Source organism: Armigeres subalbatus, chromosome 3 (assembly GCF_024139115.2).
Source record: "Armigeres subalbatus isolate Guangzhou_Male chromosome 3, GZ_Asu_2, whole genome shotgun sequence".
NCBI classification, from domain to species: Eukaryota; Metazoa; Arthropoda; class Insecta; order Diptera; family Culicidae; genus Armigeres; species Armigeres subalbatus.
The window spans coordinates 29207493-29231875 of NC_085141.1; the positions used below are offsets into that span (position 1 = coordinate 29207493).

Genomic DNA, 24383 nt, shown 5'->3' on the forward strand with positions numbered 1-24383 from the left:
CGACATTGGCCAAGTCCACATCCAACATGGCCAGTGATTCCAGTAGCAATCCAGCATACGACCGAACTGCTCGATCGACCATCGAGGAGGCGCATAGCAGCTGCAGAAGAAGACCCCGTTGACTTTGGCAATGACGAAGCCCTCGTGTGTCGAAGACACCAACTCTTGGACTGGGTATTTCTCCGTTGTCCATATCGCCACCATTTTAGACCCATCGGTGACCCAATTACCGTTCCTGGCGGGTACCCGGTAAGGATCCTCTATGATGGCGATATCCGTCCCCCATTCAGCAACTGTCTGACACAGTAGTTGCTGGGCTGCATCACAGTGGTTCAAGTTTAGCTGCGTTACCTGCACTGTGATTTTGCAGCACGCTTTAACGCCGGACACTTCGAACCCCCCATGGGGTGCTTGCTGCTGGAACAAATTAAACAATTCAGAGGGTTCGTGCAGCATTGTGCCTCATGTCCCTCCAATCCGTAGCGTCGGCAGAGCTTGCTTCTGTCAGGGCCTTTGCAGTCCCATTGCTTGTGCCCCGGTTCCAGGCACTTGAAGCAAACTTCGGGTTGCTCGTATATGCCCACAGGGCACACCGACCATCCCACCTTGACGCTCCCTAACTTGACTACCTTGGAGGCGTCCGCTACAGATAGCCGAACCAATGCTACCTGCGTCCCTGCCGGACCTTTCCGTAGCCGAACGGCTGCGGTGGGCGTCTCCACTTCACACTGTCGCCGCAGTGCCGTGACGAGCTCTTCGACTTCGGTGATCTCGTTCAGGTCTTTAACCCTTAGATTCACCTCCGTCGTGAGTGCCCTCACCTTGACCGTCTCGCCTAGGACTTCCTCCGCCAATTTATTGTAGGCGACGCCCTTTTGCGAGACGCCCCGCTTCAGCTCGAGGATCATCTCGCCAGTCCGGGTACGTTTTATTCGACGTACGTCGGCGCCGAGTTCACCTAGTCGATGATGGCGTCCAGCTGTTCTGTCGCCATCTCGAAGGCCGAAAGCCCATCGCGTTTGCGGTTCATCGCCCTCACAAGTCATGGGCCGTCCATAACCTCTACCGGCGTAGCTGGGGAGAAGGTTAAGTGGCCCACGCTGGCGCAGCGCACCGAGCTGCCGACTATTGCCTCCGTCCTCCTAGGCGGAGACCTAGACAACCATTTTGATCCCACGAGTTGCTCGGGAAAATAGGTCTACCACACCAGGGCCCAGCATGACGCGATAAGGGACAATTACTGTGGAGGGTGCCCAGGTACCCCACAGCATCCGTTAAAGGTCTAGCTCATTATTTCACCTCCCTAGCCATGTATCCCCTCGGCACGGGTCGCTTAACACCTTGGGATTAGGGGTTAGGGACGATGATCCCCTTGGTCGCACCCCCTCACTCTAGCTGATGTCAGAAGGATAACAGTGACCAGGCTGCACTACCAGCTAAGTATAAAACCTTAAGCTGGCGGTCGATTGTCATCCAAGACCGTAAGATTGGAACTTGTGAGGACCAGAGCTGTGTAGGTCGCTCCTTCCCAGATGTCAATTCACCATTTCGCAGCCCTGTTTTTTTTTGTCTGATCGGCCAGATCAGTTCCAGAGTTATAAAAAAAAAACTTTTTTCTCAAAGGTCCCCCCCCCCCGGACAAAAAAATCTAAATCGAAGAAAAAATGTCCAGCTGGGTTCCAGTCTGATGCTTTTTTGTACATTTCATCTCCACCCCTACGCAGCCCCATTTCAGTCTCCGAATTTTAGTGTTCTTCACTTGGTGCCGCTTGGTGCGTTTTGGCAGATCTCCGACCAAAGTTAATGAATAAAAGAGGACCTAGAATCGATCCTTGTGGGACTCCTGACTGAACAATTGCTGGGGAAATATAACAGCTGTTGACATACGTGTATTGGGCTCTATTCTCTAGATATGATTTCAAAAGCTTTATGGATCGCTCAGAGAAGCCATACATATGAACCTTTCATAGTAGGAACTAGTAACGAATGTGAGATACAATCAAATGCTTTGCTTAAATCTAAGAAAATACATATACCTTTTTGGCCCTTGTCTTCAGCGCTGTAGATGGTGTTCATCATACCCGCGGAGGCTGCTATGGTGTTTGATTTTTGTTGAAATCCGTATTGGTTTTTATTAATAATATTGTTTTCTTCTAAGTATGATCTAATCCTAGTTTCAATAACAGATTCAAAAACTTTTGATGTTGCAGGAAGGATCGAAATCAAACGGTAGCAGGTTTTTGATGTGCGATCACCAGATTTGAAAATCGGAATTACTTTTGATACTTTCAGTGTATTTGAAAAACTACCTGTTCTAATCATATCATTGATAAAATCTGTAAGTTTCACTTTATGAAGTATCTTGTACGGTATAAAAATTTCACTGATATTTCATCTTTTCCGCCTGCGACTGTGCGATTCAATTTGATTAGCGTATTTTCAACATCTTTTACTTCTACTTCATTAAAAGTAAATAAAACATCATTCTGTCTGATGGACACTCCACAGAATTCGTTCGACACCTACGACACTCCAAACTATCCTTGAGTACAGATCCTAATATTCAATTCGATCAACATGCAGATCTTCGATGTCCCCACTAGTTTTATGAGTTGGAATAGCTCCAGGATACCTCGTAACATCATTACAGACACACCACAGAATTCTTTCGATATCTACGACACTCCAAACTCTCCTTGAGATCAGATCCTAATATTCAAATCGATCAACATAGAGATCCTCGATGTCTTACCGCACGGCTAAGGAGGGCCCTTCTATAACACTATAGATGATAAAAGGAACGAAAAAATTGTGGATGCGATGTTTGTGATCACAATAACACGTTTATTTTTCGTACTTACGTATTGTGTACGTAATGATGTCCATTTGAGCAATTCCAACTAACAAGATTTTTATATAATGGTGTAATGATGTTCCATGATGATTCTCCAACTAACAAACAAGCTTCAGAATCGATGCATCACTATGTTGGTCTTTTAGACCTCTAATATCTGAACTCATGTATGGCGCCGTAAATATTCCGGGAATGTTATGATTTGTATATACTGGTATATTGATGTCCCATGGGGTTTCTACAACTGAGACACACGCTCAGGACAGGATCCTATGATTCACCTCCAATATCTGAACTCAAAAATCGTTTGGAGTACCGTAGATATTCTTGGAATGTTTCAATTTTCATATACTGGTGTAATGATGTCTCATGGGGTTTTTACAACTAACACATAAGCTGAGTTGCCTTTGAATCACTCTATTGGTCTTGTAGACCCCCAAGATCTGAATTCAAGAATGATTTGGAGTTCCGTAGATACTCTGGGAATATTGTGTTTTGTATATTCTGGTGTAATGATGTTCCATGAGGCTTCTCCAGCTAACACACAAGCTCGGAAATCAATGAATCACTCTGTTGGTCTTGAAGACCTCCAGTATCTGAACCCATGAATGACTTGGATTACCCCAGGAACTCTGGGAATGCTGTGATTTGCATATTCTGGTGTAATGATGTCCCAAGGGGTTGCTCCAACTAACGTACAAGCTCAGGACCCTATGAATCACTCTGTTGGTGTTGTAGAACTTCAAGATCTGAACTCAAGAAAGATTTGGAGTACCGTAGATATTCTGGGAATGTGGATGTTTTTATATATTGACATAATCACGTCCCATGGGGTTTTTACAACTAACACACAAGCTCAGGAACCTATCAATCACTCTGTTGGTCTTGTAGGCCTCCAAGATCTGAACTCAAGAATTGTTTGGAGTACCGTAGATATTCTGGGAGTCTTGTATTTTGTAAATACTACTGTAATAATGTTCCATGGGGCTCCTCCAACTATTACACAAGCTCGGGAACCTATGAATTGCTCTGTTGATCTTGTAGACCTCCAAGATCTGAACTCAAGAATAGTTTGGAGTACCGTTTATGTTTTGGTAACACTGCGATTTGATAAAAAAATAGTTTAATTATGTCTCAAGTAGCAATGCCAACTTCAAATAAGGATTGAGGCCCCGTAAAACGCTTTGTTGTTTATGTAGATCATCAAGAACTGAACTCAAGGAAGGTTTGGAAGCCCTAGAAGATCTCAAAAAAATTATTTTACCCCATATTTCTACTTTTTCATGGTTTGCATACGTTTTTGAAGCAGAATGTCCAAAATTTATGTTGAAATACGACGAAATAAAAATCCGGATTGAATCGGTTAAGTCAGTCGATCCTACTACATTGTTACAACCTATGCTAAGGAAGTAATCATTGATCATACTTTAACGAGTTTTTGCTCGGGATACCATTGTACATTGTTGCAGTCGAGTGCGCGCTCGAATAAACACCCTCGTATCAGTGGTTTTTGCGACCATAAATACGCTAAAAGTGTCCCGCCGGATAGTGTCCGGCACTAATTAGCAATCAATTTCGGTTGATATCGGTGCGTTATATTAGTGAAAAAGTGGTCAAAAGTGATCCCGCGTGGTTACAATAAGCCGCCATCGTATTGTTTACGTCCGGCTCGTGTGTTTGGTTGCTCCGTTTTCTGCTGCTGTCGGTCGGGTGACCCAAGCAGGAAATAATATCGAAATAAGTAGAAAAAAAAATTTGGCGATAAGTTTTGGGAAAATTTGAGAAGTGTTCAAATGGAATCCAGGGAGTTATACAGTGTCTTCCGAAAGTGTTTGAACATAGTGATTCACAAAATTTTGCGTACGCTTACGAAATAACGTCGAAGGAACGAAGAAGGTAAGATCGTCCTTTTTTATCTTTCTTCCGTTCATTTGTGGTAGGTAACGGGTGACCGTTGCCAATCTTAGGAATACCCACATAAGCAACATTGCGGCCACTAGTAGCGGCGACCCGCGAGGATCAGCAAAACGTAGATTTCCGATATATATGGACCCGACGAACAAGTTCGGTGAATTAACGTACCTGCAGCTGATCGGTAAAGGCGAAACCCCACTCCCAAAGAACCCGTTTATTATTTCAAAGTCCGTAGAGGCGTGTGCTGGACCGATCGAGAACACGAAAACTGAAGCGCAAGGAACTAAATACTCCCTGAGTGTCCGTGACCTGGTCCAAGTACAAAAGTTACTTAAACTGACAAAGCTCATCGACAGAACCGAGGTAGAAGTGGTATCGCACCCAAACTTGAACGTTAGTCGTTATTCACAAACACTAGACATAAAAAGACCGATATACTGTAATGCTGACCTAAATTTCCTAGACAATAACCAATAGTTCAATTGTGCCATAAATAACTTTCTGATGTGATAAAAATCCGGTGTTAAATTAACAGTTAATATATTTTAAAAGATACATAAAACGACATTGGAACGAAAATATTTAAATTTATTAAATGCTAAATGCTAAAAAGGGTTGAGTGTACGAAAATATAGCACCGCGTTATAGGTTCAAAAATTATTAAGTGCACTCCGTGAAAAGAAATATCAACATTGTGGAATTATTTTTCATAAACATCCATGTTGGTTGTCATGTTTGACCGTCTGTATCCCGAATGAATATTACCCTCATTACATATTGCGAGAACAGAGAAAACTTCTAATTTTGCGGAGCAAAGAAGAAGAAGAAGACTGAGTGTCGGAAACTTCAAATGACATGCACTGTGCGAAAAGTGTTGATATTCCTTGAGATCAAGAATATTCGAGAAGTCCAAAATGTTTCAAAATCGCATAAATACGTTCCGAAATGCCTTGAAAGTACCATAAAACTTATTTAAAATATATAGCGGCATGTGATACTCTTTTAAAGCTACATATTTTCTTCGATTTCAATAATCAACATTCACACCAAAAAATCAAACAACATTATTTTCCGTGCATCAAGTGATTTGACGTTTGCGGAACCACTTTCCGACGGTCGACCGTCGGACCCTCGTTCGAATTTTTCTATCTTCTCGCAATAGTACACACAGTCAAATATGTTCATTGAACAATATCTTAGGAAGTAGAAAAGTAGACGCTATGTTTATCTGTCTATGCGGTGAAAGAACAGATAATTGCTCGATATTTTCTATCCGACCGAGACTGCATGTTCAAACAGCAAGACGTTCAACGATTGGTCCGTTACAGTAGAGATAATGAGGAACCAAGCACCGGAGCTGCTTCATTACTCATTTACCGCTAATGACGCGTATCTAATTTGATCGTATTTCATGTTCCACGTCGTCCGGACCAAGCGAACTAGGCAAAATGGAACTAACTCATATGTTGAATAGCTGCCGCTTGCGCTAATCATCTTTACTACTGCTTCAGGGCCGAATTTGTATTGGGAGAGATGACCCATTCGATGAAAATGTGATTAGCAATTTAGTAATGGGGAATTCATCTGGGGATAGGGCCAGTGGGAAGCAGATTCCGTTCATCCGAAGTCAAATCAACTGAAAGAACGCCCTCTGACAGTGATGTATACGCGAAAAGATCGAAACGTGAAGCAATTAAGCAGCTCGGGCACGGATTCGCGTTGAACCGAGACAAATGTCCTTTCTCCGCTATAATGTGATACAAAGCAAGCAAGACAAATTATTCATGTGGATAGGGTTAAGCACTGGACATTTTTTCTCCGATGTAGGTACGCGGTGATCTAAGCAATCCGCGATCGCCTACTATGTCGTTTCCATGCACGGTCATTTCTGCGGCTCACGGTCAACTGTCTATCGTGTCGCGAACGATATCGCGTAAGCGTGTGACTCACCCCATTGCCGATACCTGCGGCCCTGCGGAAGAACCTGTTCGGTCCGTTCGCCCGTCGCGCATCGGAATTGGCATTCGTCCAAAGCAGTTCTCATGGTTGCTTCGTTTTCTTCGTCAAAGTCGCACAGACTGCCAAGTAATCAAATGACCGCTCGTTCCGCGAAAAATCGGTCCTTCGAAATCAGACTTCCATCGCATGCGAACGGACGGCTCTCCAAAACGTTAATAATTTATGGAAATTTGATACTCAATCTCGGTTCAGATCCCGGTCCCCAGCGCAGCCAAACCATCATCAGCAACGGCACCACCATCAGTTGGAATCTGTGCAGAATTGCATCTTGTGGACCGAAATAAATCTCCTCTCACGTCGTACGCCCAGCTCAAGCCCCTATCCGCGCGTCGGTAACAGCGGGCAGAGTGGACCTTTCGAATTCCTCTCGTCGTCCAATAAAACCGGTTCAGCATTTTTCGCGAATTTCGATCGCGAATTTTGTTGGGATGTGCAGAATGGTGAAATAATCGAATCATAGTAGTGTTGTAGCAAATTTCATGTTTTTAAAAGCAATTTTGTATTTTCGTTTTAATAGCCTATAATAAAATAAAAGTACCATCTCGTGGATAGAGGGCGGGCTCTTCTCCCCATCTATTGGGTCAATCTGGGAAACGAGGGCTAGATTATATTATTGTATGTACGAACTTTCTTCTGGAAGGAGATTCTCTATTCATCCCGTGGATTCGCATAAGTGTCTCTGCTTATGGAACCACCCCACCCATTTTTGGCCCTTCATACAGGAGTTTGATGAAATACAAACAATAGTATAATCATGATCAAATCGTTTATCAGATATGGCCAGTGCTATCGGCAGGTGCCTTGCTACAATAGATGGTAGTATCATCATCATCATCATATAATAAAATAAAAGTACCAATACCGGACATCCCTAGCATATGTATACCGCAGCCCCACACACGCAACTAATGGACCCATGTCAAGACCCGCATATCCAGGGAAGGTCTTTAATTCTGGTCGTAAATTCCTTTCGTTTCGGCTTTCGAGCTTTCCTCCGCCTGACGAAGAGCATCCAGGTAGCCGCGTTGGGGTGACGGTCGCGAAACAAGTGGCCTGTCAATTTATTTTGATTTATTGGAGTCGTGTGATGGGATTTCGCTACGGTTCTCCCGGTGGGGCTCGCGTTCAGGAGTGCAATGGACCTTAATGGGTTGTAAAATTTGCAAGAATTATTAGCAATGCCCGTTTCGCAGCATCGCCGGTTGGGGTCTTATCTGCCGAAAAATTTCGTGTCGTAACTGTCCACGTCAGGGCCGTCGCCGGAGCGAGAGACATCCAACATTTATTAAATTAATAGCAAACCGATCGATTGACCGCGATCCAACTTCCCGGCGTATATTAGCATGAATTTATGATGATAAGCCACTACCCTTGCGCAGATTTGGGAGTCGGGGCATATCAAGTGACAAAAGTTATGATGTTGATTCGGCTTAAAAGATAATTTTCAAACGAGAAAAAAAAAGTTGATTCATGTTTATAAATCAGCCGCCTTCGAACGACCGACGATTCACGATGGGGTGCTGCCGCCACCGACGCGACGGAATTCGGCTGCATCATCATAGTGAGCGCTGAGACTGTGGGAAAAAACTACACGCCGATGAATCTAATTTGTTTAAATTCACACATTTTTGGCTTTTGGTTGTGTTCGGGTGTTGAGCCGAAAGGTTATCTTTTCATTACAAAAACTGACTATTTTTAATAGGAAACTCGTGTCATCAAATATTGTTTTCTCGAATTGAGCAAACGTCGATCATTTCGTGTGCAGATAAAACATAAGTTACCTTTCCGTAATCTAGAATGTTCAGTTGATTACATTTGAATTTGTATTCGATTTGTAGTTGCATTCAGAAGTAATGACTCAAAAGTAAGTTGTGGCATGTTGGATTGCATATGGTCGGGGTTCAGCCAAATCACACCAAGCGCCATCGAAAAATTCCCGATTTTTCTGCTCAAACTTTCGTTTAGCAGATTTAATTGATCGCAAATCGCATCGAACATCCCTCAATCCCATAGCTGAGGATATCCTACTGCAAATGTATGCTTAAATTGATATGAAACTATTTCCGTTGTCCTTGTACGAACAAAACATCACAAGTCAGTCGAAAAGCCGCTTGGTGCGGTTTGGCTGAACCCCGACCATATTGATCTAACACAGGGCTGCCCAACGCACGGCCCGCGGGCCGGATGCGGCCCTTGGCTTCATATTTTGTGGCCCGCGGCGTGTAGGAAAAAAATACTTAGTAACCGGCCCGAAAGTTTGCTATCTGGCTCGAGAAGCTCCTTCTTATTATTTACTAGCAGACCCGACGAACGTCGTTTCGCCTAAAATTGATCTATTCTATGATTAGTTCTCGTGATATGCAGAAATTTATGTTTTATTTGTATGGGAGCCCCCCTTTGCAAAGGGGGAGGGATCTCGAACCAAGTCAAGAACCTTCCCCGGCCCCAAAAACCTTTGCATACGAATTTTCACGCCGATCAGTTCAGTAGTTTCGGAGTCTATAAGGTTCAGACAGACAGAAATTCATTTTTATGTATATAGATTAAAGATTAATTAATAAATACTGTAGGTTATTACTTATTAAAAAAATAAATCTGGGCAAGCACGGGGTCGAATAATGCAGCACAGGTCTGTAATAGCATATTTTTCCCATATTTGCTGGGTTTTCTGTAAATATGGGACAGATATGCGATAGTACAGGCAGTTTTATAGTGAATGAAAATTTGACAATATGGATGAAACTTTTCCAGGACGGAGAACTTGTTAGGGAATGTATATCGGCTGTTGGTGATATCGTGTGCTTTAAAGAAAAATCCTCCTTCAGCATTATTAGTTTCTCGTAAAGCACGATGAAGAGTTAAAGTTCTCACAGAAGATTTGAAAACTACGTTACGTGAAAAAGCCACCTGCTTCTGATTTTAATTGCTCGCAATCGATGGAAAAACTTAATGTAAAAAACAAGGCACGCTGTCGTCATACGCGGAATTTATGATCTTCTTCAAATCACAGAGGAATTATAAGATCCCAATGAAAGAAACGACTAATAGTAGAGACATGTGGAAATCTGTTAAGACCTCTAAGAAGGTGCTTGAGCTCTTTTTTTGAAAATTTGAGGCCTAACAACTGACGGAGCTCCGGCAATGACGGGAAAGAACACGGGTATTGTGACACTTGCAAATCAAAGCAGTTTGTTCATTTGTTAGTCAATTGTTAATCAAACAGGTGCAGAACAGACAAAACTCGATTTTCCGGAGGAAAAAGCGCCAGCAGGAATATCGAGACCGTGAAGAGACGGAGCAACTGTACCGCGCTAATAACACACGAAAGTTCTATTAGAACTTAAACCGTTCACGTAAGGGCCACGTGCCACAGCCTGATATGTGTAAGGACATAAACGGGAACCTTCTTACGAACGAGCGTGAGGTGATCCAAAGGTGGCGGCAGCACTACGAAGAACACCTGAATGGCGATGTGGCAGACGAAGATGGCGGTATGGTGATGGACCTGGGAGAACGCGCGCAGGGCATAATCTTACCGGCTCCGAATCTCCAGGAAATCTAGGAGGAGATTGGCCGGCTGAAGAACAACAAAGCCCCTGGGGTTGACCAACTACCAGGAGAGCTATTTAAACACGGTGGTGAGGCACTGGCTAGAGCGCTGCACTGGGTCATTACCAAGATTTGGGAGGAGGAAGTATTGCCGCAGGAGTGGATGGAAGGTGTCGTGCATCCCATCTACAAAAAGGGCGATAAGCTGGATTGTAGCAACTACCGCGCAATCACTTTGCTGAACGCCGCCTACAAGGTACTCTCCCAAATTTTATGCCGTCGACTAGCACCAACTGCAAGGGAGTTCGTGGGGCAGTACCAGGCGGGTTTTATGGGTGAACGCTCCACCACGGACCAGGTGTTCGCCATTCGCCAAGTACTGCAGAAATGCCGCGAATACAACGTGCCCACACATTATCTATTCATCGACTTTAAAGCCGCATGAGAAGATGGAGGAAGCCTACATCAGACTGAAGAGGGAAGCTAAGCGGATCGGACTAGTCATCAACACGTCGAAGACGAAGTACATGATAGGAAGAGGTTCAAGAGAAGACAATGTGAGCCACCCACCGCGAGTTTGCATCGGTGGTGACGAAATCGAGGTGGTAGAAGAAGGGCTCACTGGTGACTGCCGAAAATGACACCAGCAGAGAAATTCGGAGACGCATAGTGGCTGGAAATCGTACGTACTTTGGACTCCGCAAGACGCTCCGATCGAATAGAGTTTGCCGCCGTATCAAACTGGCAATCTACAAAACGCTCATTAGACCGGTAGTCCTCTACGGACACGAGACCTGGACGATGCTCGTGGAGGACCAACGGGCACTCGGAGTTTTCGAAAGGAAAGTGCTGCGTACCATCTATGGTGGGGTGCAGATGGCGGACGGTACGTGGAGGAGGCGAATGAACCACGAGTTGCATCAGCTGTTGGGAGAACCATCCATCGTTCACACCGCGAAAATCGGACGACTGCGGTGGTCCGGGCACGTAGCCAGAATGTCGGACAGCAACCCGGTGAAAATGGTTCTCGACAACGATCCGACGGGCACAAGAAGGCGAGGTGCGCAGCGGGCAAGGTGGATCGATCAGGTGGAAGATGACTTGCGGACCCTCCGTAGACTGCGTGGTTGGCGACGTGTAGCCAAGGACCGAGCCGAATGGAGAAGACTCTTATATACCGCACAGGCCACTTCGGCCTTAGCCTGAATAAATAAATAATAAATGTTGATCAGCCCGAAAAGTTAATTTGTTATATTTCTTTGCATTTTTCATTTTTTACCAAGTCTATGTGCATCTATGTGCATAAACGATCAATATTTGTGATGTAGCGAGGAACCGCCATTAATTCCAAATTATGTTGAAGGAAAAAGGAGCAGAATACGGAGATTTGTTGTGTTAGTTCGTTGGCTAATTCATGGTACCTTGCTTGAGAGCGAAACAAAATCACACTATTTTTACAAGATAAACCAAACCAATTCCCAAGCTGCATGATCCTGAATGGGTGAATGGCTTGGCATTTATGGTACATGTGACCAAACATCTCAATGACTTAAACATAAAGCTGCAAGTCAGGCGTCAACACATCGAACTTTTATTATCCAACATACAATCAAAATTGAAACAAGGCAAAATTTATTGTCGAAAACTGATATATTTCTCTAATCCGGTAGAAAACAGTTCATATGCTGTTAAATGTGCTGATAACCTGAAACTTTTCGACAGAAATTTTTGAGCCTATCCGCTAATTTTTGAAAACACAGTTCCTTCACACCGTATCCTCATGTAAATAATGTATCTGAAATGTTCAAATCTCGCTTCAGAAGTACATGTTTGTGTGAACAACTCTTATCACGAATAAAAGCAGTAAAATGTAATTGTTGGTCCTTATTATCAGCTTGCAAAATTCGATCTCCCAAAATAATCAAAATGCGTCGAATTTTGGAAGAAAAAAAAAAGCCAACAATTTTATTTCCTGTTACGTAAAAAAAGAAAATAAGTACATAAAAAAAAGATTATTCAAATACAATGGCAGGAACAAATATTAATTTCTTCTCTTGTCTCACTGTTTTTTCGATAATGAAGGGGGTGTGAAATAAAAAAATGCATAAATTGATAAAATTGAAAAACTCGTCATTTTTCAAAGTTCAAAATTTTATTATTTTTCCGGTAAAATTTTGAGGGGGCCTCAAATTAATGAATTTGGCCATGAAATTTTGAGGGGGGGTGGTTGACAGAAGAAGGTAATATCGCCTAATATCATGTTTAGTTTTTCGTTAACAAATTTCAGCCATAACTAAATGTCATTATGAAGAAAAAGGTTTTTTACTTTGATTATTTTGAGAATGTATAAAAAATATGGATCGAATATTCCCTGACCCGCCAGCAAGTGGTCATTCTGAAAATTGGCCCGTGGCTTGAAAAGGTTGGACAGGCCTGATCTAACAAAACTTTATTGCCTGATTTTCTCAAAATTGCACGCGGCAAACTCTTCTTGAAAGGTACCGCCGCGCTTTCTACACCCCGTTTACTTGATTCTTATATGTATAGCATTGCGGTGTATCGTTTGGCGCGGCCGTACCTTTCGACAGTCATTCGCCGCGTGATGTTTTGTGCAAGTACCCATTTGGGAACACTACAAACGCCGCGCAGTGTAAAGCCTGTCCACGTTAAATTTCGGACACTGAGACAATGTCCAACTGATTTGTAGCTATTTTATCTCTTTGGAAAAGAAGGAAAACCCGCTGAAAGAATAACATAAAGCGGAGAGATTCAACTGACGTGTAAATTGATCTCCTCAGTGGCTTGTGAAAATTTTAAATACTCGCATGGGATGATGGGTGTCCGAAATTTAACGTGGACAGGCTTTATCATATCCAGAAAATCTGACAATATTATCTTAGATTTGGACGAAACTTGTAACCTGCGGACTCAAGAGCAACTGTTGAGAAGAGCGAATGCTCATAGAAACATTTTTACTGAAAGTAACCTTCGTCGAGATATTTAGCATTTTATTTCTTAAGTGAATTATAAAAATAAGCCCTATTCGCGAGCAACAACATTAATTGTTGCCTCACGTCATGAGTTTTTAGAAATCTTTTTTAGATTACCAATTGATTTTTTATTTTAGAAATCAGTCATCAGTACTAAAGCACATGCATACAGATTTGTCTTCGATACAGAATTCGTTGGAAGCTGGAGGCTGCGGATAGAGTCAAAACGATTGTCAAAAAATCTACAAAGTATGCTCAGCAAGACCATGCTGAAGGTAGCTGGGTTCGATTCCCGGTTCGGTCCAGAAATATCTTTTTGACACGATTGACAGTTCGTTTGGACAGAGGATTTATCTTCGCTCATTTATATATTCCACTATCTATAGTCCAAACCAACAAACCCACAGAACAGATCATCGAAGGATTCGTCGTTAACCATTCGACGTAGAAGTTTACGGATGATCAACTAGCCAATCTCAACAAGTTACTAGGGTATACAATAACACAGAAGTCAAACCTGGAACAGGACATCGTTTATATGGAGATTGTAATTTTCCGAAGCACCGATCCACAGGATCAGAATACATCGAGGAACATCATTAGCAGACGTCATCAAAACTGGGAAACAAATAATGATGCGAGAGGGATTTTGAAGGAGCTGAAGGAGAAACAAGTCTACTACATGGAGAAGAACAAAGGTAACGCAGTGGTGATAATGGACTCTACGACGAACACATGACGACGATAATCAACGATAAGGGAGTGTAAGACGATCATCGGGAAAGCTCGAGTGAAGACAGTAAACCCGGTGCTATCAAAGAAAAAGTAATTGTCAAAGATTCATAAACCCGGAAAAGAGATGCAATAGATAGTTTCATCAGTGGGTTCCCCCACCCGAAACCTAACCAAATGGTTAGTGAAAGAAGTTCCAAAGTATGCTGAAACCAGTGAAAGAAGTGAGTCATCAACACCCAGGAGTTCGCTCAGAAGCTATTGCAATCAGGACACATAAAAGAAGAGGACATAATGATATCACTCGACGTAGCGGCATTGCTATTGCTTCCAACCGTTTCTTCCCAGCTCCTTCCCGACCTGCTAAAAATGTGCCTCCCGGATAAATCCGGGTCCCTTATTCTCCTTGCCTCGATCCCCCGGGGGCTGTGTTCATGCACTTCTTCTAAGATTCCGGCCCCTAGCTTATGCTAGTTCACCGAATGGCTGGCTACCGCTACTCGATCCCTCGGCGGTTGTGTCACAATCTTCCTAACTTGAATCCTCCTGACTCCCCCCGGCATCGAGACTGGTCCACCAGTTCCGATGAAGGAAACTAATGGTGCCCCGACTACCGGCGGTTATCGCAGGGGACGCTTTCGCGCATTGCGCCTACTTCGTCTTCGGGTTGCAGAGGTGGTCCGACAGTTCCGGTGCGGTGGTGGATGACGTCCGCACTGGCGGTGCCCTACATACAGAAGCGCTGTCTTCTACTTTTTTCAGCAGGTTGGAAGTTCGAGTGCCAAGGTCGGTCCGACGATCCCGGTTGGCAGAAGACTTCCGGTTCACCGGTGCCTCGACGACCCGAGGCCAAACACTACCCTGGATTTTCCCCCGAGATTACGCATATTCGCTGGTCACTTCTCCATCTACGCTGCAGTTCTGACAGTATTTGCGTCACGACTCTGCTGACCACATTCCACGTGCCTTCTTGGTGACATATTCGCTCTACGATGTTGTCCGCTCGTAGGGCAGGCATTCCTCTACGTACTTCCGCAAGCCTTGGGCAATCGAATGCCACGTGTTCTGGAGTATCTTCAAAATTCTCACACTCTGGACATAACGGTGAATTAGTATGTCCAAACAGATGTTAGTACTTCCGGAAGTATCCGTGACCTGACAGAAACTGCACCAGGTGAAAGTTTACTTCACCATGCTTTCTGTTCATCCACACCGACAGGTTTGGGATGAGCCTATGGGTCCACCTCCCTGTTGCCATCTCGCCATCTAACGGATTCGCACCTCCTTCCTTACGTTTCTGGTGTCTCTTCGCCGATAACACTCGATGTCTTCCTCCAGGGTGATGCAGATGGGTAGCATCCCAGCAATAACGCATACAGCCTCTGACGATATCGTTCTATATGCGCTCGCGACTCGAATGGCCACCAGCCGGAACACACTTTTCAGCTTTTCTCGGTTCCGCTTGGTTTGCAGTGAATTTCCCCAAGCAGGAACCCCATATCGCAGTATCGATGACGACACACTAGCTAGCAGACGCATCGTGCTGCTTCTGGGTCCGCCTACGTTTGGCATAATCCTCGCTATTGCGCTCATTGCCTTCGCCGACTTTTCACATTCGTAGTCAACGTGGCTGTTGAAATTTAGTCGATCGTCGATCATCACTCCCAAGTGCTTCAGCGATCGCTTCGAAACAATCGCATGACCTCCGACGACGATCTCCATCCGCTGGATCGCTTTGCAATTGCTGACTAATAACACCTTCGTTTTGTGGTGAGCTATCTGCAGCTTGACACCGTTCATCCAGCGCTCGATCATGGCTACCGTGTCCATCACCAACACCTCCACTCCTTCAAGTCGCCCATCATCGCTAGTGACACGTCGTACGCAAAACACACGATTTTCACTTTCCTGGGTAGCTGCAAAGTCAACACTCCGTCGTACATCCCGTTCCAAAGAGTTGGACCGAGTATGGAGAACACCCGCTGTAACGCGCATCGATTTATGTCCTTCGTTCGAATCGTACATCAGAACTCTACCCTGAAAATAACTTTTCAGGATATTGCACAGATAGTTGGGGACTCGCATTCTGTGTACCGCCTTCGCGATGGCTTCAAAGCTGGCGCTGTTTAACGCGTTCTTCACGTCTATCGTGATTACTGCGCAGTATCTTCTCGTCTCTTCTGCTTGGACGCCTTCTCAGCACTCTCGAGCACTGTTCGAATTGCATCCACCATCGATACTGCTTTACGGAATCCAAATTGCGTGTTCGACAATCCACGTTCTCCCTTTGTACACTTCGTCAGCCTATTGAGGCATAGGCCTGTACGCGGCCGGATCGCTGGGTGACTTTCCTGGCTGAGGCAGCAACACCAGCTTCTGAATCTTCCACATTTCTGGAAAATTGCCTTCCTCTAGGCACTTTTGCAGCGCCTTCCTGAACATGACCGGGTATGCCAGAATCGCAGGTTTTAACGCAACGTTCGGTATTCCATTCGGACCGGGGGCTTTCTTCGCTTTCAGGCGTTTAGTCGCTTCTGCAAGCTCCCTATTAGACACTTGTCGATCTACGGGGTTTCGGATCATGCTTCGGGAAAAGACCCTCCACAATTGCCTTCAACTTGTCCGGGCACATTTCAGCTGGCGTCGATGGGCCTTTGATCTTCGCCATCACGACCCGATACGCGTCCCCCCAGGGGTTGCCGTCTGCTTCTCGGCACAGCTCTTCTGACTTGCTAAGTTTATTGCTAATGCGGTCCTAGCTTCCCGGAACACCGCCTTGCGTTCCTCTCTCTCTGTTTCCGTCCTTGCTCTCTGTGCCCGCCTCCGAGGTTTGAGGCAAGCAGCGAGTTGCGTACTGAGTCTGTCGTTCACCAGTAAGCTGGACGCCGATTACTTCTCGGTTCTAGTTTCCGTGGCATTGTAGCGTCGCAAGCCCTTACCATCCTTCTTGTTAGCTCGGCCGCATCAATGATCTCGGTACTGCTGTCCGGTCGAAGTACCTCAACGAATAGGTCTTTGTTGAATGCTTTCGTTTTCCACCTCCGTTCACTGGTTATCCTTCTTCATGTTGCACCAGGGTTTCGTTGGCCAATGCGGTATCGAATCGCCTGGTGGTCACTGTGAGTGTACTCCTCGCTATCTCTCCAGTCCATACTTGCCGTCAACGAAGGACTGCAGAACGTGATGTCGATGATTGACTCCCTCTCATCTATCCGAAATGTGCTCACCGAGCCTTCGTTACACAATCGTACATCTAGCTTCGCTAGAGCTTCCTGCAGGATATATTCTCTTGTGTTGGTCACTCGACTGCTCCATTCCATGGCCCAGGCATTGAAGTCACCTCCTAGTCCTATGACTACCGGCCTTCGTTCGATCAACTTATCGGTTAACCGATCCAATATCTGGCTAAACTGCTCCACGGTCCACCTTGGAGGTGCATAGCAGCTGCATATGAAGACGCCGCTGATTTTGGCAATCACGAAGCCTTCGCATGAACTCTCCACCACTTCTTGGATAGGGAATTTGCCCATAACTTGTATCGCAGCCTTCACTACTGCTGGCCTGCGATCGTTCGCTTATAAGCTGGGCATTTGTAGCCCATTTCCGTCCTCCGAAATGCAAAGCATACACTTCGGTATTTACGTGCAGTCTCTTGCAAGATGACCTGTTTCCCCACATTTCCAGCACATGTTAGATATGTCTGGACCTTTACAAGCTCCTGCCCGGTGTCCAAAGCCCAAACACTTGAAGCATCTCTCCGCAGATTTGCTCACTTCTGGGGCGGCTTTCAATGGGCAATTCGACCATCCAACCGTCATTTTGCCTATTTCCAGTGCCTTATGAGCAGCGGTTACTGGCAGACGAATCATCGCTGCCTCCGTACGCCTTCCTAATCCAGATCGACGTTTGCACCTCGCCTAGATTGCACTGCGCCTGTAGTGCACCCCGCAGCTGTTCTTTTCTAGTTAAGGATTCTGCACAAAATCACCATCTGTGGAGTTGAGGCTTTGATTTCCGCCTCTGAGCCCAATGATTTCGCATTGCGCTCCTATATAACCGCGCTATGAACCACAGGATCCTTCTTTAACTCGAAGAGCATCTCTCCGATTTGTGTGCGCCTTGTCCTTATCACGTTTTCGCCCAATTCCCTCAACTCAGGATCTTCTCTTACTTTTTTGAGAACCGCTGCATACGTCGTAGCGTCGTTTATATTTACTAGTACAGCTTCCCCCTTCGGCGTCTTTTTACGAGGTGGAGGCTTTTCTTTCCCGTTCTGCTACATTTTCCTTGCCTCTTTTCGCTCCAGCTGTTTCTTTCTCTTCTCCTTCTGACCTACTACGGTACTCCATCCTTCTCCCTGTGCGGTAGCGTCCGTCCCTTCGGCGGAGACAGCGTCCGCCCGTGTCTATCTCTTGAGTCCGCCTGGCCTGCTATCTCCCGGTGAGGTTTTATGCCCTTTTGGGGGTCATGGACGCTGGTGTACTCTCCACCCCGAGTAGTTTCTCTCTTCTCTGCTTCTTAGGATATAACGGAAATGTCCCGATGTCTCCCTGTTCCGGCGAAACTACAACAGCATGTGCCTTAGTTTGTGCCAATGCGAGCTCCGCTACATCGGCCCTCAGCACTGCTGTATCGAATTCATTCACTGCCGTTACTAACGCCTTACGGATCCTGAGAACCATGTCCTTGATCTCCTTAGCCATTCACGAAATTGTGGAGTTCCTCCACCAATCTCTTCGCAGCCACTATTTTCGGATTTTGTGGGAGCTTGTCCAAATCGCTATTCCCTGGGCGCAGCTCCTGCAGTTTCAGTTGTTCCTGCTTCTTGTGCTCCTTTTGCTCCTGCTTATGCTGCTGTTGTTGCTGTAGCACTACTGCTACTGACGGCGTTGATCTCACCAACCCACTACTGGGGAACGGGATCGTCGCTCCTGTATCTGCTTCTGCGATTGCGTGGTTTGTTGAATTATTCATTTTATAGGGTCCCCCTCCAAACCGTTATCTCCACCCGTACGTAGTCGCTTATGATCCATGGATTATCTTTGCAAGCAGTGAGGTCCATGCAAGGGGTTGACACGAGCGCACTTATATGACCGTGTTCAGAGCCGATCGCGCAATCGGGAAAATCTCAACCCACTCGCCATTTCAAGCCGGTGTCACCCTTCCTTAGAGCTGCTTAGATACCTGTGGTTTTTTGTAGAGATTCAACAGAGCCCACTGTCAAACCTCCGCCACGTCCCCTAGGTAGATTCCGCTTGGGCTGGCTCGGAACCAGTGAACTGGTACTACTGTTATTTGGCCTAACCGGTTGTTTAGCCGAAATTTTGTCCGGCCGAAAATACTACTTAATCGAAATTGTCGTTTGGCACTCCATTAGTCCATTTGGCAGAAAATGTCATTTGACAGAAATGGACATACCGTCCGAAATGTTGTTCGGCTAAACTTATCCTTTGGCCGAGAAAGTCGTTTGGTGGAATAGGTCGTCTTCTTCTATGGCTCTACATTCCAACTGGCCTGCTTTTTCAACTAAGTATTCTATTAGCGTTTCCAAAGTTGATGATGATGATGATGATGATGGTCCCGCCACATACCCCTACAAAGGTTTGAGCTAGACGATTTATCTTTAAGATAATTAATTGAATTTAATTTTTCAACAATTTAATCAGATTTGCAAAACAAAACAAAAACGATCTGATTACCATCACAGTTACCAATTGAAAGCTTTTCTATGCCCGCCATTGCATGAGTATGAATCTTGTGTGGCAAGTACAATGGATACACTATGTCTAATTGCCCAAGGAACCGAGAATCTTAGACTGGACCGAGAATCCAAATCGCTGTCTCCGGATTAGAGACCGAATAGGTAATTTTTGTCGAAATTGTGCAGAAAGAACCATTCATTTGGCAGAAAGAGCCATTTGGCCGAACTGGTTGACATTTCTAACCGTATTCTGTAGGACCGTTCAGCAAATGACATTTTGGCTAAATAGCCCTTTCCCCTAAACGACCATTTCGGCTAATCTAAATTGTCGGGCCAATTCGGCCAAACAACCATTTCGGTTAAACGGCCTGTAGGTGAAAACTCGTTTTTCGGCCAAAGTACCAATTCGGCCGTATGCCCTTTCGTCCAAAGTGTTCTCGACATAATACCCATATCAACTAAACATTCAATTCGGCCAAATGGGATTCGTCTAGATGGCTTTCGGCCTAACGTGTCTTCGACCAAGTGCCATTCGGCTTTCCGCGAATGAGTTTCTGATAAACGACCCTTTTTCGTTTTGAATAATTTCCCGTAGAATTGCCGAATAAATTCCGAAGAGCTTTCAATATAAATTCTGAAGAAATTCGCGGTAAAATTTGGAACAGCGCCCTTAAGAAATTCTAAGAGTTTCTCATGGAAATTTCAAAGAAATGCCCATGGAAAATCCTATAAAATAAATTGGGAAAACTAATAAAATATCATTGAAAATAAATATTGAGAAAATAAAAGAGAAAAGAACGCAATAAAAAAAATTGCCAAGCCGATTCATGCTGCCACCGCCGGTTAAAACGGCTTTTGGCGTGACGTCAAATACGCCGCCTACCAAAATTATGAAAAACGCTGCCGCCGACAATTTTTGGAACGGTGCACATCTCTTTTGATCTCAAGATGGCTGACTTTCGTTTCTTTGAAATAACTGAGCCCCTGCAATATAAGTGTTTCCGGAATTCCAGATGGCTGACTTTCGGTTTGAGGATCTCATTAGTAGAAGTAGATCTCGCGCCACGCCACCATCACCGGTGATATTTCGATGCAGTCGCCACCGTAAAGAATAATGCGATATGCGGCCGAATACGACAGTTTATAGCAAACAGGAAGTCGACCATCTTGAATTCCGAAATGTCACCAAACATCGATTTCCGGCTTATACTCATCGCGCCCTTCCTGACATTAACCATATTGCATGAGTTTACAGTCAACCAGAAATGGATATGGATCCCAAATGGCGCCAAACATCATTTTCCGGCTTCTGCTCAAATAGACTGAGAAACTTTTCAATTATCAATAAATTCTTCTCCATTCAAAATGACTTAGAAAAATGTTTCGATGGTTTTCTACACGGAACTTCGAATTAACGTGATACTGATATAGTTTCTACTTAATCACAATAAATGTGATAATTCAAACAAAATGAGTGACTTTTCATGTAATTTGCATGGAATCGGCTCTTGAAAATAATTTTTTGTCACTTACACCCTTTGCATTTGTCTTCTTCAATTATTTATGTGAGGCATTATTATCTGTTGTACGCATAATTGCACATACCCAAAGTCAGAGAGCCAGTTCCTCAATTCGTTGAGTTTATTGGAATGGCATATGTATTAGGCATTTTCAGTATTTGAGTATGACTTTGTAGAAAGTAGAACAAGCATGAGAAGAATTCAGAGCCCTCTACTTCGAACGGATTGATGATTTTTCAATTTGTAAGCAAAGGTACGTGACCATCACTGACAAAAACGCATATTAATTTTATTTCACCTCTAAGTACAACGACGTTTCGTTTTTCTCCTAAATAAACAGCAAACCGTGTTCGGTTTATGTTGCTGAGCTGGCAGCAATTAACTTCGCTTTGGGGATAATTTCCAATCAGCCCGTAGACCATTATTTCATCTTCTCGGATAGTCTTAGTTCTATCGAGGCACTCCGGTCGATGAAACCTGTTAAGCACGCATCTTACTTTCTTACAAACATAAGAGAGCAGATGCGTGTTTTGGTCGAAAGATCATTCAAGATTACCTTTGTTTGGGTCCCATCTCACTGCTCAATCTACGGCAATGAGAAGGCAGACTCGCTGGCAAAGGTGGGCGCACAGGAAGGTGAGGTTTATGATAGACAATTCTCGAGTAACGAGTTTTTCCCATTAGTCCGTCAGAGTACTCTTCAAAGTTGGCAAAGGAATTGGACACACAATGAACTCGGACGGTGGCTATTTTCCATAGTTCCAAAAGTTTCTGGGCGAGCGTGGTTCAGAGGTGAGGACTTAAGTCGAGGCTTCATTCGCGTGATGTCGAGACTTATGTCCAATCACTATTCACTAAACGCACATCTGTACAGAATAAACCTTGTCGATAGCAACTTATGTAGGTGCGGAGCCGGTTATGATGACATCGATCCCGTAGTTTGGTTCTGCTCATAAAATGACGCCTCCAGAGAGCGACTATTGGATAGTGGACCTTTCAAGGAAATTCGAGGTGTTTTGGGGGATCGTGATGCGGTCTATATGCAGGTCATTTATAGTTTCCTTTGTGATTCTGACATCAAAATCTAATACTACTTTTGTCAAAGATTTTTTTGTACTGTCTCTGTCTCTCTGTTCCGTATATCTCCGTTACTCTGGCCACCCGGGAGACCCTCCCAGTCGAACCAATTGTCAAGCACGACGACACGCCACATCGTCCCTTACGACAAATGCCCGGATGAGCAGCCGAAATTCCTTGATTCCGAATCCTAAGCCTCGTCCATCCTTTAATATTGTAAACTAACCTCGAGTCACCACGAGTACGCTGGCTCCTATCCCTCTCTTACTAACTAAAAAAAATGACATTGATTGTATATATCACAAAGAAATATGGCTCCGTAAAGTGTTATACACGCCTGAGCCTACCAAATAAACGAACTTGGAAAAAAAAAAAATAAACAGCAAAATCATCCACGCATGCCAACCCAGTTGGTATCAGATCAGCACTCGAGCGCGAAAAGATCATTTTTCAGCGCCGTGTGTCCGCGCAACAGGTTGATATGTTTCTGTGATTTGTTCGGTAGGAGTCACCACCAGGGCAGCCGCGTTTATGAGCTCGGAAGAAAGAAAGGTTACCACGCAGAAGGAGAGAAACGATCGTTGAAGATCAATTTGCATAAATAAATATTGTAATTTAAATTTTATCGTGCTCTTGCACGGTGGTGCTCGTTTTTCAGAACAGCGCACTCTTCAGTGTTATTTTATTGTTATTGTTGTGCCATTTAGGGACCCCGGTGAGCTCCGGCAGGAATGAGAGATGTAGGGATTTTTACTGGAAGCGAGATCATTATGATTGTATGGTTCTTGAGGGTTATTTTTAAAAAAATATTTCACTTCGTTGTTATTGCTTCTTTTGTATCACAGTTTACGTCGATGCTAAAATGAAGAGTTTTATCAAATTATAGCAAATAACAAATTCCCTAATAAAGTATCAGTATCAAAAATAGGACTAAAAGTCACCTGAGAACGATTTGTCTGAAAAACAAAAATATAAAAGCAGATCTTTTTTTATTTTCGATTTTTTCAGACATATCGTCCTTAGGTGACTTTTAGAGCTCCTGAAAAATCTACTTATGATAGATAAATATTGCCAATTACTTAGTTTTCATCACAAATTTCAAGTATACAATCTATATTAAAAATTTGTTGAAGTGGGTCGTACCACCAGTTTATATGCATGCAATAAGTTGCTATCCGAATCGTTTACATGCAAAATGCCATTTCAAAAGTTTTGGTCCACAATTTCAATCATAATACGTTTTACTATTTTCGTTAAAAAGTTCTAGTTGGCATTATCTTCAATAAGAACTTTTCGTCATACTTATTTTGGCTTCATAGAACATTAATCATCTGTGCTATCTCTAATGGTTGTGTTATGAATTTGAAATTTCCTATTTTCCAACCTTTATTTTTTTTTATCAAAACAGGTGGAACATCCACCGGTTCCGACTCAGTCCACACCTTGCGGCGTACCCATTTTCGGATTCCAACAATCATCATAATTCCTAGCAATTTATCACGAGATTAGCCAAACCCTGTGCGCCAGCCCGTAGATCGTGTGCTAAACGTCCTGATTACCATAAACAAGTCCCTCCCAACCCATTCATGGCACTGTCGGACAAGTTCAACTACTGAAGACTGTGTTCGCCACACGCACAACACGCGTTCCTGTGACTACCTTTTTGGCATCCATCCAGTCGGTGGACGACCACGGCGAGTCTATTTTGCCTGTCCGGCGCGGTACGATCATGTTACTGATTATCATTTTCCGCTTCCCTGATCCCCTAACGATCCCGCCATGCTTACCACATTATTGCATTATCCTCTTTGGCTGTCGGAGTCGGCTGCGGTATGGGACCGACTTCCATTCCCGTCATCTTGGTTATAATTAGCATATTATGGTTTGTATGTTTTTCAGCCATTCCCATCTGACTGTCCCGCCGACTCTTCGATGCCGTGTAGTTTTTGACAAGTCCTAGAGCCACCGCGTGCGCTTTCGAACGGGCGCGATCCTTTGACTACCGCAGCATGGCTTTTGAAGATTCC

General features: G+C 44.3%; 1 protein-coding gene across 7 annotated transcripts in view; it reads left to right on the forward strand.

Annotated features, from left to right (window-relative positions):
- Positions 1–24383, forward strand: part of LOC134223847 (interference hedgehog-like) — a 238468-nt gene that overhangs the window by 182519 nt on the left and 31566 nt on the right. The gene's annotated exons all lie outside the window — the stretch shown is intronic.